The sequence below is a fragment of the Sminthopsis crassicaudata genome, chromosome 4 (genome assembly GCF_048593235.1).
Source record: "Sminthopsis crassicaudata isolate SCR6 chromosome 4, ASM4859323v1, whole genome shotgun sequence".
NCBI lineage: Eukaryota > Metazoa > Chordata > Mammalia > Dasyuromorphia > Dasyuridae > Sminthopsis > Sminthopsis crassicaudata.
Genome location: NC_133620.1, coordinates 266514730 through 266527222, shown reverse-complemented (window position 1 = coordinate 266527222; position 12493 = coordinate 266514730).

Below are 12493 nucleotides of genomic sequence, written 5' to 3'. Positions count from 1 at the left end.
CCAAAACAAGTCCCTTCCCACTATTACCCTCTCCTTCACTCCATTTTAAAGGAGATTTCCCTAAATCACAGGTATACATACATCATCCCCCTACTCACTAAATTCCAGTGGCTCTCTATCATTTCCATAATCAAATATAAATTCCTCTTGTTGATGTTTAAATCCCTTCATAAATTGCCCTTTATCCCTTTCCAATTTCTTTACACTTTGCATTGTATGCCACACACAACTTGTATTTTATAATCCAGTGACACTAGCCTTTTTACTATTTCCTAAACAAGTCATTCCATCTATACATTCTGGTCATTTTCCCCAGCTGTCCCTCATACCTTAAATGTTCTCTTTCATCTCAGCCTGTTAGTTTTCCTGGTTTCATTTAAATCCTAAGGGGGGAAAAAATTATCTTCTATAAGAAACCTTTCTCATTTCTTCTTTCTAATGCCTTCCCTCTGCTGATTATTTCCAATTTACCTTGTATATATCTTCTTTGCATATGGTTGTTTATGTGTTATCTCGTTTAAAACTATAAGTTTCTTGAAGACACAGACTGTCTTTTACTTTTCTTTATATCTCTAAGACCTAATACACTGTCTGGCACATACTAATAAATATTTATTTTATGATTCCCGCTCATCTATTGACTCTGTTCTTCTTTTATCTTTGTTCCATCATTTTTTCACTTCTTTATGAGCAAAACAAGTGACTATAATTCTCTCTTTCCTCTTCATGGGATTAGTCTCAGATTTGTAGGAGTTGGTGAGTCTAGGAGTTACCAGGTTTGATATGAATCATCCCAGGAAATTTGGAAACAGATTAGAGATCTTTGCTCAAAAGAAATTATCTGACTAGTCAAAGAATAGGGTGGTCTCAGAGTTCAGGAAATCAAAGAGGTAAGATTAAGGAAAAAAACTGACCTTCTAATAATTTCTTTTGCTAAAGCAATAATCAAAAAATATATATATTATTTTTGGACAATTATTTAATTGAAGTAGACACCGAGAGAGGAAGCACAACAGAGTGAAGAGAGGACTGACATTGGAGGAATGAAAACTTGAATTCAAGTCCTACTTAAGACACATGCTGACTACATGAACCTGGACAGATCTCAGGGCCCCCGAGGCAACTTTTTTTTTTTTCCTGAAGCAATTGGGGTTAAGAGACTTGCTCAGGGTCACACAGCTAGGAAGTATTAAGTGTCAGAGGCCAGATTTGAACTCTACCCAACTCCACCTATTGCCACACCTAGCTGCCCCCCAAGGCAACTTTCTAAGATCTTAATTTTGAGAACACTTACCAATGTTCTTTGCTAAATTCAAAGTATTAAAGAAGTTAGTTCTTTTACAATTCTCCATAAATTGAAACCCAGTTTATCTCTTTAAATCTCATTTGAGGGCAATGTCTATCTTTCTGTGTGTGATAGGAACCCTCCTGATTCTTGGCTCCTATATCACCAGTTCCCAACAATTTCCTCCTATTTCTTTGAACTCAATTTTTTTTAAAGCTTTTTATTTTCAAAATATGTGCAAAGATAATTTTCAACATTCACCCTTGCAAAACCTCATGCTCCAAATTTTTTCTCCCTTCCTCTCCCTCACCTCTTGCCCTAAACAGCAAGTCCAATATATGTTAAACATATGCAATTCTTCTATACATATTTCCACAAATAACATAATGAACAAGAAAAATCAGATCAAAAAGGAAAAAAATTAAGAAAAAACAAAAAAGCAAGCAAACAAAAACAAAGAGTAAAAATACTATGTTGTGATTCACACTCAGTCCCCACAGTCCTCTCTATCTATGCAGATGGATTTCTTCATCACAAGGCCATTGGGAACTGGCCTGAATCACCTCATTGTTGAAAAGAGCCACATCCATCAGAATTGATCTTCATATACTCTTATTGTTGTTGTGAACCATGTTCTCCTGGTTCTACTCACTTCACTTAGTTTTATGTTCATGTAAGTCTCTCTGTCTCTCTGAAACCATCCTGCTGATCATTTCTTATCAATAATATTATATATCATTCACATACCATAACTTTTTCAGCTTTCCTCCAATTGATATGCATCCACTCAGTTTCCATATCCTTACCACTACAAAAAGAACTACTTCTAATATTTTTGTACACATGGGTTCTTTTCTCTTTTTTTTATCTTTTCTGTATCTTTTGGATACAGGCCCAGCAGAGATGCTGCTAGATCAAAGGTATGCACAGTTTGATAGTCCCTTGGGCATACTTGAAACTCAATTCCTAATAGTCATTCCCAGACAATGAATTGGAACAAAATTGATTTGAAAAAGCTGGGAAATTGTACAGTGATTTAAATGAATTCAAGTTCCTCCATTAAACAGAACTCTAACTTTTGATATTAATATTCTCCCAGAGATATTATGTGCCTGCAAATCCTGGAATATAATGGTATTCAAAAAATTTAGATTGTAGACCATTGGAAAGGGCAATGAAGATACACATGTCTACATGTGTATTTGTATATATGTATATACATATGTATATTGCATAAGTATATTCATATGTGTACAACATTCATTCATTCATTTCAAAGTAATTACAAATCTGCTATTGATAAAGGGAATTTCCTCAGTGAGAATTACCTACAAAATGAATGAATCAATGAAATCAGATGTTCAGTCAAAACAAAAAATGGAAAGAAAAAGAAGGGAAAAGAAAAGGAATTTATATTTTCTTACACTCAAGTTTGAAAAGTTCTCTCTCTTAAAATGTGTGTATGTATGAGTAGGTGTACAGGTAAATGTGTGTATGACTGTATATGACATACATATATAGAGACTATATATATAAAATATATACATACACATGCATGTGTGTCTAAATAAAATCAAATTCTACACCCACAACAATCCTAAGGTGTTTTTTATAATACTAAAGCCAGCAAGCATCAAAAAAAAAATAAAAAAAAAAATAGAACTATGCTCTACCTGACTCCAAATCCAATACTGTATCTACTATGAGAGATAAGGGTAAATTTCCTAAAATTAAATTCTATGTTCCCTTTGACTCCACTTCTAAGCCTATACACACACCAAAAAAGATCAACTAAGGAGGAAAAATATTTAGAGTAGCTTTATTTGTTTTTACCAAAAACAAAATGAAAACTGGAAAATAAAAAATAATGGATGACAATATAAATGTAGTAGAGTACTATTATGTTATAAGATATGAGCAGAAAGATAGTTTAAAAGAAGCACAGAAAGACTTGTATAAGCTAATACATAATGAAATGAGCAGAAACATAAAAACAATATAACATCAATATTGTAAAAAAATATATATATAGCAGTTCTATAAATTAATTCCTTTGGACAGAGTACCCATAGAGAAAGGTATGATATTCTGTGTTCAGAGAGAGAGAAGGGGAAAGGAAAAGAGAGAGGAGGGGAGGGGAGAAGAAGAACAGGAAAGCAGGTGAGGAGATGTGTTTTCCAACTGACCACTTTCAGTTGGATCCCCAGTGACGCAGCTGGTAGTGCTATTCACAGATTGTTATTTGTCCTTCTCAAATCCCAGTTTTCTTTCATGCCTTCAGGTTTCTGCTTTGAGGTCTTTCAGGCATGACTCCTTTTTTGTATGTAGTCCCTCTCTGTGCATAGAACATTTGTGGGCAGTCTGCTGACTATAAATTTCTGATGGGGCATCAAGGGCATAGAAAGGATTAAGACAGAGAACCTGGAAGTCAGTAATGGCATTGTACCTTCTTTGATTTCTCTTCCTTTTCTTCAAATTAGGTTGTACTGTGTAAGAAGTAGGAGTGAGGGTGTAAGCTTTTGACACTTCTCATTAGCATCTTCTCCCATTCCTATATGTGTAGGGGATTTACCTGAAATACTTCTGGTCAACTCATATATTGCCCACAACTTAGTACAGTAGTTTAAAAGAGGTAAATAATGGGGAAACTGAGACAGAGTGATTTCAGCTCATCTTAATTAATATTATACTGCAAAAGTATCAAACATATGGCCCAGAACTCATGCACTTCACAGCACTACAGAATGCTGCTCCAACCAGATTAAAATGTAATTGGGAGATATTTAACAAAAGAAAAATACAGTAAAACATAGATGATACTAATATGTGGTCTTCTAAGTTAATATAGTCAATATTCAGCCTGCAAGAATTTGTATGTATGGTCTACTAATCCATATTTTTCAGTTTGACACCATTGTTTTACTGGATTGGGAGATAGGAAAATCTGGGTTTGAATCTCCTTGTAGATATCTGTTTACTGTGTGATGCTGGGCAATAATGATGCATGTCTCTTTCCTCATCTGTGAAATGAGGTAGAATCTGCTTCCCAGCCTTTCCTCACTTAATCCAATTCATTTGCAAGTCAAGGCATCACCTTCAAGATGTCATGGTCCTTTTCCAGAATGAAGGACAAACCTCTGAGTAGCAGTAATAGCTGCATCATTGGGAACCCAACTGGAACTAGCTCCTTCCTCTCCTTCTCTCCTATCCTCCTTTTTCCTCTCCTCTCCTTTATTCTCCCATACTCTCTTCACTCTTCTCTCCTTTCCTCTCCTTTCCTCTCTTTCTTCTGCATCCAGGGTCATCTCTAGTCATCCTAATCTATATCTTGCTACTGAACTCAGATGGCTCCAGAGGGGAAAGTAAGGTTGGTAACTTTGCATAGTTCTTCCTCACTTAAATCCTATTTATTTGCAAGTCATGGTATCACTTTCCTGATAACATGATCCTCTTTGAGAATGAAGGATAACAGCAACCTATAAAATAATGAAGATTGAAATGAGAAGAACCAGGAGAACTATAACAATAGTATAATAGTACAATAAACAGTATAAATTAACAATTTTGAAAGCCATAAAAAGTATGCTCAATACAATGATCATCCAGAAGACTAATGATGAAACATATTATTCATGAGGGAGATGTGCCAGATTTAAAATACAGAATGAGATATGTATATGGAACCCTATCATAATAATGAGTTGCCAGTTATTAGACTAGAAAACCAGTGGTCAAGGATTCTATAGAGCAAAGATGTCAACACAAGGCCTGAGTTATACGTAGCTTGCAGTACTCACTCTCAAAGAAAATACAATTGAGAAATATTTAACAAAATAAGTAAAAAGATAATAAAACAAAGATAATATTACGTTTTTAAATTAAGCTAATATGGGACATACAGAGATCTTCTGTATGGTTTAGTGGCCTCTGTTTCTAAGTTCAATAGCACTAATGTAAGGCAGGTGTTCTTAAATGCATTTTGATAACTATAGTTCAATATAATTGGTTTTCTTTGTAAAGAGATCATTTATTCTGAAAAGGGATATCTAGACTTCATCAAATTGACAAAAAAAAGTGATTTAATATCCTTTCTGAAGAAGAATGTATTGGACTAGGAATCTTTTGTATTCCTTTCAACTCTAATCATCTGTGTGTGAGAGAAAGCACATCCCATCCCATGTCTTGATACAGAAGCAAGGCAGCATCTCAAATTTCCAAAACAAGATATTGACTCAGGTATTTAGAAAGAGAGCAATATTCACTCTATATCCATTGTCCTCAGAAGGCTACACAAGAATGTGTAAGTTTAAGAGAGATTAGCGTTTTAGTGTAATGGGAAGAGAACTGCATTGTAAGTCAGATAACCTAAAGTCTAGTTCTGTTTCAGCCACTCCCTAGCTTTGTGATCTTGGCTAAGTCCTTTTCCACTTATAGACATCCATTTTCTTAATCATCTAGACCTCCTCTTATTTGTAAAATAAGGGTGTTGGAGTAGATTATTTCAAAAGCTCCTTATAGCTCTAAAAGTATATAATTCACATTTCTATAGCCCTTTCCTCATTTTAAACATGAGGAAATTGAACTTCAGAGAAGCTAGCTGACTTATGTAATTAAGTTCACACAGCTAGAAAATGGCAAGGCTAAATCTGGAATCTTCTGGCTACCAATCCAGTACTCTTTTCCCCAAGACTCCTCTGCTCTGAAAACAAGTACATTAGTATAGAGCTTTAGAGGAATTGAGGAACATGTAAATTACATAAACTAATCTGATCATTTCATAATTCATAGAGTAACTCATAGTATTTCATCAATTCACATACAACTTGGTGTCCTTGACTCTTTTTCCATAGTTAGAGCATATTATAATTAAGGTGGGCTTTTTAACACAAGATACCAAAATTTAAGGGTATTGACAACACTCATAATCTTTCAGTGTCACAGAATAACCAAATTTGACATCTAGTTGGCAAGAATAATGATTACAACATAAGAAACTGGCTGATAGCCCTCTTCCTCTTTCCTTTCAATTTGGCTTTCTCAGAAATAGTTTCAAAGTGACTGAAAATATCTACCCAAAGAAATATGGTCTAGGTGGCACAAGGGCAACCAGGTAGCACAGCAAATAGTAGTAGTCCTGGAATTAGGAAGCTGAGTTCAAATTTTACCTCAGACACTTGCTAACTGTATTATAGAGGCATTTTCTTCAGGATGTCTCAACAAGACAAACAATTTGTCTTAAAAACTCAATATGAAGTCACATTTGAACTTATTTTCCCAGGGACATTTTGAGAATTTTTTCCAAGTGGAAAAATTGCTACTTAGATCTTTCTTCTGAATTGGTTCATAAAAAAGGAATCCTATAAGAACTTGATTTGGGGAAATTTTTGAAGCAGATGGTTAATATTATCTGGTGTCCCTCCCCAATCAGCACAGCACAGAACATTATCTTGAGACTATAGGGAACTATAAAGATCATGGAGAAAGGGACCATTTACGTTTGCTTACATTCAAATGTAGATTATGAAATCTGTCCAACAGCAAGACTACCATCATCAACTGGCAGAAGGGGTAAAGTTTTATTTTTTCACTTTCTGCTTCCTTCTGCCTTGCTCCTGTAGTTTGGCATGTCATGCATATAAGAATAAGGATAAAATGATAAGGTTAAATATATTCTAAGATCTCAAGTATTCATTTGAATTCATTCTCATAGTTTGTAAACCCACATATGTATATGTATATATGAAACAAAGTATATGTGTATATATATATATATATATGTATATGTATATGTAACAAAAATGGGTACTAGAAAGTAGGAAGGATAACTAAATAATAGTTTCTTATCTGTAAGGGGATGAACAAGAGTTGAACCTATTTTAATATTCTATGGTTTTTTGGGAACGTAGATGCTTGGTAGATCATTTGGTCTTTGTCTCTCAGTGGCTGGTTAGAAATGTGATATAGGGGCAACCAGGTGGCACAGTGAATATATTGCTAGTCCTGGAGTCAGGACTTGATTTCAGACACTTACTAACTGTATGACCTCGACAAATCACTTAAATTTGCCTTTGTTTTCTCATCTGTAAAATGGGGATAATAATAATATAAGCATTTACTTCCCAGGTTTATTGTGAGAATTAAGTGAGGCAATAATTATAAGGTGCTTGGCATAATGTTTAACACATACCAAGAACAATATAAGTCTTAAGTATTATTATTGCACACTTATTTATGTAGACTTCTCAATGTAGACTACGTATACTCTCTCAGCGGGGCTTTGTTTCTTTTAAATGGACCATTCCATTTAAAATTCCATATAACATCAGTGGCTGTGGATAAAGTTTAGCAGATCAACCCTAAGGTGATACACCAGTTAGAAATAAGAGCCCTATTCCCATCATGCTTCTGCTTAGACCAAATGTCCCCTGTTAGATAACTGTCAATATTAACACATTCTGAAATTTCCCTCTTTCTAATACTAGAAGTGCAATAAAATGTTAGCCCTCTCTTTAAAGAATTGTAAGACTGCCAAAAGGGAAAACCCTCGATTACCTAAATGTTTTTACCCCTCCCCTTCCCCAAATCCACAATACATGAGAAAAACTAAGTCTTCCAATTGCTTCCTCCCACCCACCCCCAAGCCTCCCAGACAGTAAGCCTTTTCCACTCTGCCAACTGATTATGCAGCCATGTTGTTGGAAAGCTTGCATAATTTACATTAGCATGCTTAAGATCTCAGGTGACTCTGCCTTTGAGGCCAGCATGCCAGCCCCAGTGGACTGAAATTTGATATTCTTCCCAATATCTGACCCTTTTTTCCTTGTTAATTACAGGCAGACTTCCCTGGTCTGTCCCTGGATCTGCACCTGTTTCCCATCTTTGAGCAGCTGCTAATTAGGTTGAAAATAGGAGGGTTGGACAGAGCAGGCCATGCACGCTCCATCAGTCTATTGATCAGATGGGCATGCCATGCTCACAAGGACTGCGACGTGCACAACCCAATTCCAAAATAAAAGTCATTCCTGAAGTTGCATTTTTGAATCAAAATTGCACTTCAGATCCTATAGGAAATGATCAGAATATGAAATAAAAAGAGAAGAATAGAGTTCTATAAGTCTTCCTGACAGGGCAATTATTAGCTATCATTTGGATTTCATTACAATGTAGCATTATAAATAAACAACTATACTAAAAAACCTGCCACTTATTTCTTTTTTATTATTTTTCTATATAAAATATGTGGGGTTTTTTGGTGTGAACCTGTATGTTTATCAAGAAAGGGATCAAGAAAGAAGAGGAGAGATTATTTGTCTAAAAACTATGTTCAAATAAAAATAATGATTTTCCTTTTGGTGATGTAAGTCTTGCTGAAATTGTCAAAGTGTCAGAAATCCTGACTATATTCTCATGTATGTCTTAAAGCAGCAGAAATATTTATATTCAAGGCATAAATTATATCAGTTCAATAAATAGGTCCAGTACAACTAACACCAATCTAGCAGCCATTTAATATGTACCACCCATTTGCAAAAGATCCTGTTCTAGGCACTGAGGATGCAAAGAATTTTTTAAAGTTCCATTGTACTGAGAAGATAAAATGCATTAATGGATAAGTACATAAGGATAATTTGGGAAGAAGAAAAGAAGCACTCACAATCAAGAGGATCAAGAAAGGTCTTATGTATGGTTGAAAAGCATGTGTCCTAGCCACCAAACAATAGATACCATCAATTCAGGGTAATTATCTTTCACTGATCTGATCATTATCGTAGTATCACAAGTTAGATAAAACCTTTGAAAAAACTAAAGTACATAACTCACGCCTTCTTGAAAACATAATCATCTCTCCAGATCTCCAAAGAATAATAAATCCAATAACTGTTGGCAGCTGAATTCACAGCCAACTCTTATTACACAAAATCAAGCATTTCTCCGTGGGCTTGATATTAACAAGCAATGAATCATTGATGCTGATTCACATGCCCTGCATATACAACAGCATGAATTATTTTTGTGTACCATGTCCCACATTTTTGTCTATTTTTAAAAGTTCTTCATGAAGTCAAATAAAAAGTGAGTATTTTCATATTATAGATCCAGAGATAGAAGAGCCATCATAGGCCAACTGATACAGCCCCCTCACTTTGCATATAGGACAACTGAGATCCTGGAAAAATCTAAATACCATTTTATCACATAGTCTTCTAAATCTAGTATCAGAGTTCTTGCTACAATACTATATCTGTCACATAATTGGTACCTTAAAAATATTTATAGACTGATTAACCATTCTGAAGAATCTCTTATCTCTAAGCATTTAAATAAAGGGTTCTTTACCTGGGGCCAAAGAATTTTATATACATATACACATATTTATGTATGTATTCTTTTATATATATGCACATATATATTACTACTTCAACATAGTTTTTTTTTTCTTTTCTTTGTAATCTATGCATTCTATTGCACGCCTTTAAAACCTTATTTTTAAAAGAAAGCTATAGACTTCATTAGACTGCCAAAGAGATCTGGGACAAAAAAAAAAAAAAAAAAAGTTAAGAACCACTGATTTCAATGAAAGATCTATTTGTAGTGATGTAATTCTAGAGGCAATTAAACAAATAAAATGATATAATAGACAAAGGGAATCCTTCAGCAAAATATAAATAAAGGGATAATTCAAAAGTATAGTAACAACCTTTCTTTCATTAAATATAGATAAAGGGATAGTTCAAAATAAGTCACAGAATTTCCAAGATTCATAATCACTTTTTTCCTCTCTGGGTAGGAGTAGATTGCTATAAAAAAAAACAAAAAACAAAACAAGAAGGTACTTCTCTCAGATCTTTTATGCCCTATCACTTCCATTTTTACCTTTCAGTTCTTCTTCCCTTTCATTATTAGTCTTAAGTAATGAAGGTTTTATGCCAGTGGTATAGATTTACATTTTAAAATATAGGGAAAAAAAAACTATTTGTGAGGGTCATTATAGGCTATAACACATTACTAAGGGAAGTAGTCAAAGAGATTGTGACTTGCATAAAGGGGCATATGTGTGATATTTGAGGCAGCATAATTCAACAACAGGACCACGGTCTTTTGTTAGAAGGCCTAGAGTGGAATCTCAATCATTCAATTTACTTCAGAGCTAGTGGTCTTTAAACGCTTCTTATGCATGTCCTGGATGATTATTTATTACCCAATGTAGTTCTTCCTGTAGGGTGGCACACCTACCAGCAGATGGCAATAATAGTTACTCTTCCACTCTACCCATCCTGTACAGCATAATTCTTTTTCAGGTGAAAAGCTAGGTTGGAAACACATCACCATTATTGAGAAACATATTCCAGAATGTCTGTTCTTATGTGGAAGACACAGTTCTCCCCTTAACACACTTATAATACAATGCTAGTCAGTCAATAAACAATAATTATTTAGTGCTGCAATATGCCAAACATTGTGCTGTTTGGGAATATAAAGACAAATAAAAATAAACATCCTTCCTCTCAAAAAGTTCAGAGTCTGATGTGTGGAGAAAACATTCAACAATTATTTACAAATATCTACCCCCCATTAAAACTTCAGTAGATCCCTGTTGCCTCCTGGAAATCTGCTTGGCTATCCAATCCTTCATAAATAATCCCTTCCTAACTTACCAGTCTTCTTATGCCTTCCTCCAAAATATGCATTTGATCCAATTAATCCAGTGGATCTTGTCTGTTCCATGAATGAGACACTTCCTCTCTCATCTCCAGGAATTTTCTCTGGCTGTTCTTTATGTCTGGAATGCTCTCACGTTTCTGTCATCTCTCTGGCTTCCCTTTAAGCTCCAGCTAAAATGTCACCTTCTATACGTAATCTTCCCTAACCCTTCTTAATTCCAGTGGTTCCTTTCTTTTAATTATTTCTATTTATTCTGTATATAGCTTACTATATTTTAGTTGCACATTGTCTCTCCCATTAGACTCTAGGTTCTTTGAGGACAGGCACTAGCTTTTTCCTCTTTTTGTATCCCTAATGCTAAATACCTGGCATGTGATAGGCTCTGAATTAATATTAATTGATTTATTAATATAGGCAGAAAAATTGGAGGTAATCTAAAAGGAAAGTCATCAAGACTAAAGAAGACTGGGAAAGTCTTCTCGTAGAAGGTGACATGAAGACAGTTAGAGAAGGTAGCAGGAGGAATTGAGAAAGTCCTTGCTCTGAAGATTGTTCTTTAAAGTAAGGTTTTTCTTCTTGCCTTTTCACAGGAGCTTTTCTATTTATCTAAATAAACACATTAAACCTTCTCATCTAAATTTAAAAGTATCACATAATTTTTATGAGGAAAGTCTGTTTTTAAGCTCTAGAAGGTGGCTTGTGTGGTGTGCTAGAACCATGTCTGTACTCTAGACTGGTAAAACCCAATTTCTGAGTTGATTCTAGCAGTACAGTTTGATAACACAGGCATATCTAATGGGTCATTTCAATGAATCCAAAATTGCAGTGTCTATAAGCAATAACTGACTACCTAGGATACTGTTATTTACTCTTAGTGCTTGTTAAATACAATTTGTGAAAGAAAACGTTAGTTCCATGTAACTTTTTAAAGGCTTCTATTGAGTAGTTGATGTGAAATTGAGAGCATGTGCCACGCCATTGTGGCTATGTACTGGGGTTATCCTTTTTACAAATAAAAAATCAAATAAATCTTCTCATCTCCTACAGAATCTCCATCATATATTTCATATTCAGATATAATGATTTCAAAATTTGCTATGCTTTCTCCATTAGAAATCTCCATTAGAAATTAGATAGTGTATCTACTGCAAATCTATGAAAATAGTATATAGTATATTTTGTTTTTATTATGCCCTTCCCTGATCACAAAGCTTAAAATGACCCCCTATTTCCTCCCATTTTTAAAAATCAGATTTGTAACTTTGTTGATATAAGAAGCTTCTAATGAAGAAATTCCTAGAAATTCTGAGAAGCACCTCTTCAATTTGTGGTTTTAATTACCTAGGAGCACTGAGCGAAGTGGCTTGCTCCGGAACATGCAGTTGGAATGTCAGGAACAGGATGCCCCAAATCCTCTGGAGTCTGAGCCCCATTTTCTATCTATTATATTGAATCCTCCCATTTCTTCTTATACTAAGTTAAAACAACTTTGCTGAGCTTCAAAGAGCCTGGCCCTGCCTCCCACTCCCTAATATACTTCTCTCT